Below are 5,493 nucleotides of genomic sequence, written 5' to 3' on the forward strand. Positions count from 1 at the left end.
AAAAGAATTTGGATGCAGCCAATTTGGATCCAGGAGAAGGGCCTTTTCTGTGGTGGCTCCCATCCTCTGGAACATTGTACCCCTTGAGTTGAAATCTACCTCCACTCTCTTGGCCTTCCAGAAAGGCCCTAAAATCTGGCTCTGACAATTGGCCCGGCGTCCCAATAGAGGTGTTCCATACTGGTTCAGTGGTGGGTTGCTACTGGTTCGCCCCGGTTCGGGCAAACTGGTACTGGCGGCGGTGGGAGGCTCCACCCACCCACCCAGATGTCATCAAAAATTCTCTGCGCATGCGCAGAACTGCCACGCACATGCAAAGCATGCATGCGCTCCCGCACTCCTGCGCGCTCCCAGTAGCGAACTGGTAGCACCGGGAATTGAAATCCACTACTGTACTGGTTAATGGATTAAGAGAAGATTTCACCTCCACCCCATTGCTTCCTTCCTTAGCTATCTTTGTTAATGTCAATGTTACCTTTATTTAATTTATTTGCCCCACATCTCAACCACAAGGGTACCGGTGGTTATTATTGATCATTTTAATATTTTTATGTTTTGTATTGTTTTTATCTTGTTGTAAGCCTTCCAGAGTTACTTGATGGTGAGATGGGGGATATATAAATTTAAGAAAAAAATAACAAGCATTTAAAAAAAAAAAAGTCATTGGAGCCTCAATTGCACCAATTATGGTTTCCATTTTAAGTTTCTTGACTCTGCCTTCTTACAGCCCCTTGAATATGTCATGTGGTTAGAGAGACCTTATCCATGGCTCAGATGTCACATGGGACAAAGCTAAGGTGCCAGCACATATTTATGAAAATGGTCTAATCTGAAGACTCAGTTTGACTTTTTAACAGAATCAGTTTGATGAACTAGATTGAACAAGATCCCTGCACCGCCTGGTGAGCTTCATTTAGACTAGAATTTAGTTTAATGAAACATTTGCATGTCACTTTAGATCAGGGGTCTTCAAACTTGGCAACTTTAAGACTTGTGGACTTCAAATCCCAGAATTCCTCAGCCAGCAAAGCCGGTCTTTCGATTGACCAAATCTAAAGTGACATGCAAATGTTTCACCAGGTGGTGCAGGGATCTTGATCAATCTAGTTCATCAAACTGATTCTGTTAAAAAGTCAAACTGAATCTTCAGATTGGATCAGTTGGATTTTCATGGATTCCAATAACTATTTTTTCTGTGAAAACACATGCACTGATCTTTCGATTGACCAAATCTAACGGTGAAATCTGATTTGATGAATTAATAATTTGATGACTTGATCTGAGATATTGAAACAGATGTGGAAACATCAATGTTTTGTCAACTTGATGTCGCAAAGTCTTGCACGGCACACTATAGTATATAACCGTGAATCCGTGATGATGAACCTATGGCACGCGTGCCAGAGGTGGCATGCAGAGCCCTCTCTGTGGGCACGCACACATGCCATCACCAGCTGCTCTTCTGGTTTCCAGTATGCACATGCGCACTGGCCAGCTGGTTTCATGGGCGCCGGAGTGCCAGAAAATGGCCAGAAAATGACCTGAAAAACAGCCCTGAAAACGGCCAAAAACGGTCTGAAAATGGTCTGGAAAATGACTTGAAAAATGGCCCAAAAAATGGCGAAAAAACAGGCATGTGTACATGTGCCTTCCGATTTGGGCACTCTGTGCCAAAAAGGTTCGCCATCACTGGTATATAACATATCGGTTAGAACGGTTGCTGGAATTAGGTATGTCTAGTTTAATGAAAAGAAGGACCAGGGGAGACATGATAGAAGTGTTCCAATATCTCAGGGGCTGCCACAAAGAAGAGGGAGTCAAGCTATTCTCCAAAGCACCTGAGGGTAGAACAAGAAGCAATGGGTGGAAACTAATCAAGGAGAGAAGCAACCTAGAACTAAGGAGAAATTTCCTGACTGTGGGAATAATTAATCAGTGGAACAACTTGCCTCCAGAAGTTGTGGATGCTCCAACACTGGAAGTTTTTAAGATGAGACTGGACAACCATTTGTCTGAAATGGCATATGGTTTCCTGCCTGAGCAGGGGGTTGGACTAGAAGACCTCCAAGGCCCCTTCCAACTCTGTTGTTCTGTTATTCTGTTATATCAACTTTCCTTCCAACAAGATTTTTGGGCTGTTGAGGCTAGGAACTACTGTATGAGTTGACTCAAGTCCAGCTCTAGGACTCTGGGCTGCACATTCCAATCTAGAATTGATCTAATCTGCAATTCTCAGATTAACCTACTTATCTGCCTGCCTGCTTTCACACTTCTTGGATATTCTTATGCTATTTCATGCCTTTGAAAAAGGCATGAAAAAGATATTTTGAGAGAAAATACTCCAAGGGTGTGAATTTCAGTAATATTTTTTTTTCCCATGCAGTTTAGAGCTTCAGCGCAAATTCTCATGCAGACTAATGTGGTGGCACAAGAGAAATGGATTTAGCAATAGCGATAGCATTTAGACTTATATAGAGCTTCATAGTACTTTACACCCCTAAGCAGTTTACAAATATCAGCATATTGCCGCCAACAATCTGGGTTCTCATTTTACCAACCTTGGAAGGCTGGAAGGCTGAGTCAACCTTGAGTCATTCAGAATCGAACACCTGGCTGAGGGCAGAATCAACCTGCAATACTGCATTCTAACTGGTGAGGCATCATGGCTCATTTATCAGTGAGCGCATGGACATCTGGCCCAGGTGGGAAGAGAATGGCTTGACCCACTCTCAATCTCATTTTTTGCTTTTCCATAAGATTGAATGGCTATTAAGCACAACTAAACTGAGCTGGATTTGTTCCATTAGAAACAGACCACTAAAACACATTGCTAATAAATTTTCCACTTTACTGCCTTTTGCGTCACTGCAAAGTATCCCAAGGTGGGAGATCCTTTAAAGGAGGTAGAAGTGTCCCCATGACCCTAACCCTAAAAGTCAAGATGGCAGTCATTTTGTTGCACATGGGAACCAGGTAAAAATTTGATGACACCATCCTGCCTGGAAGTACCCCTGAAGTGATGGTTAGTTCCTTGCACTGAAATTTACTTTAACAGCAATAACAATAGCAATAGCATTTAGACTTATATACCTCCCCATAGTGCTTTACAGCATTCTCTGGGTGGTTTACAATGTCAGGATATTGCCCCCAACAATCTGGGTCCTCGTTTTATTGACTTTGGAAAGATGGAAGACTGAGTCAACCTTGAGCTTGTCAAAATCGAACTTCAGTCTGTGGGCAGAGTTTGTCTGCAATACTGCATTCTAACCACTAAACCACCAGGGCTCCAACTAACCCACCTTTCTTGGTCTGCATTGCATAATAAGATATAAATTTGATTGCACTAGGTGAATAGTGCAAGATTCCCGGTTAAATTGTGGTTTGCTAATTCATCGTTTACCTTTCTGGAGCTTTGCATGTATGTGACACACTGACTTACACTAAATTGCCCCTTAAATTACGAACACAAGAAAACAGAGCTTTTGCCAAAAAATAGATCCCCTCTGAGAGGTCAACAACAATTTTTGGATCACTATTGGATAACCTCACATGGTTTGTCATTCTCTTTTTCTCATCACATTAGCTTGAGAATCTGAACTTCCATCTACCTTCACATGGGGAACATAAAATATATAAAACTAGGGACTAGAATCCTTCCTCTCTGTATGTGTATTAAATGAGGGCATGCTTTATTGACCGAGATGGTTTCATTTTTAAATATTGATTTGCTTGTCAGATACAGTCAGAATTGCTAATAGGTATATTAAAAACGAAGCATGAAAGATGCAAAACAGGTAATAAATCTTATATTGGGCATATATATATATATATATATATATATATATATATATATATATATATTTAGTGCAGATGTAGATAAATCTTTGCTTTTCCCAAAATTCTTAGGGTCTTTGCAGAATCCAATACTGCTGGGGGGTGGGGGGCCCACAGGAACAGGATAGCCTATTCTAGATATTTTTTTTTTGGCTGCCAGCAACAGAGTTCCCCCCTCCCCCTCGAAAATTAACCACTGATTCATTTTGTGTGTATTCCTACTGAAATAAATTCCTAGTCTGCATCAGACAGGCATGAGTGGAAAAGCCACCTGATTTCATCAGATTATATTGCCTGAGCATGAGTCATAGTCCCTAATTACCTTTTCAGTTATCTTCCCTTATTTGATGTGCCAGACAATATTTGCATCTGTGTCTGAGGATGCTATGGTGTCAGAGTTGAATAATGTCCCAGAAAGGCATTCCTTTTCTCCTGCTCTTGTGGACTTTAAGGAAGTAAGGAGGGCATGAAGAAAAGCCAAGTCAAATGATCAGGCTCTATGTTTTCCTATCGTAGGTGAAAAGTTACCAACGTATAAAAGCCATGAAAACCCAAGATCCATGACACATAATGGTAGTGTTCTGAATGGCTCTATATATCATGGATCCCTGGTTTCCATGGCTGTTATGTTGGTAACTTTTCACCTATGATAGGAAAGCATAGAACCTGATCATTTGACTTGGCTTTTCTTCATGCCCTCCTTATGTCCTCAAAGTATATTATATAGATCTATACTAATCTCCCTTTATTTCTTTATCAGCAAAATATAAATGATCAGCGAAATATATATATATATATATATATATCTCAAATTTATATTTTGCTGATAAAGAAATAAAGGGAGACTAGCATAGATCTATTTCAAGCTATTTAGCTCTCATCAGCTAGCCATACCGTTACTTGGTCTGCCTGCATGTTAGGCAGTTGTATTAACCTCTGAGCCACAAGTTCTCCTCTCTTCATCAGTTTGAGCCAGGGGTGTATCCTCCAAAAGATGTCAAAGGCTAAGATCTTCTAAGGCTAAGATCTTCTAAGAGTAGAAGGTTCTTGAGAGCTGAACTGTGAGAAGTCCTAGGGCCGTGATGGAGAACCAATGGCACGTGTGCCAGAGGTGGCACGCAGAGCCCTCTCCCTGGGCATGCACACCGTTGCCAGCTGCTCTTCCAGGTTCCATCATGCATATGTGCGCTAGGCAGCTGGTCTCTTCTGGGTTCTAGCGCACATGTGCATGATGGAACCTGGAAGAGTAGTTGGCCGCCACATGCATGCACACCAGCCAACTGCTGTATTCTGGGTTCCAGCATGTGCGCGCATGAGCTCGTTTCGGCACTCGATGCCAAAAAGGTTAACCATCACTGTCCTAGAGGGTTGCACAAGATAGTGGTGTCTTATCTGACATCTTGCATGATGTCAGACAAGACAACCAGTTTTGTGATCTCTCTCTCTCACACACATATACCAGGGGTGAAATCCAGCAGGTTCTGACAGGTTCTGGAGAACCGGTAGCGGAAATTTTGAGTAGTTCAGAGAACCGGCAAATATCACCTCAGGTGGCCCCAGAGTGGGGTGGGAATGGAGATTTTGCAGTATCCTTTCCCATGGAGTGGGGTGGGAATGGAATTTTTGTAGTATCCTTCCCCTGCCATGCCCACCAAGCCA

This window comes from Pituophis catenifer, unplaced genomic scaffold, assembly GCF_029215685.1.
Source record: "Pituophis catenifer annectens isolate HBS135680 unplaced genomic scaffold, rPitCat1.0.hap2 SCAF_9, whole genome shotgun sequence".
NCBI classification, from domain to species: domain Eukaryota; kingdom Metazoa; phylum Chordata; class Lepidosauria; order Squamata; family Colubridae; genus Pituophis; species Pituophis catenifer.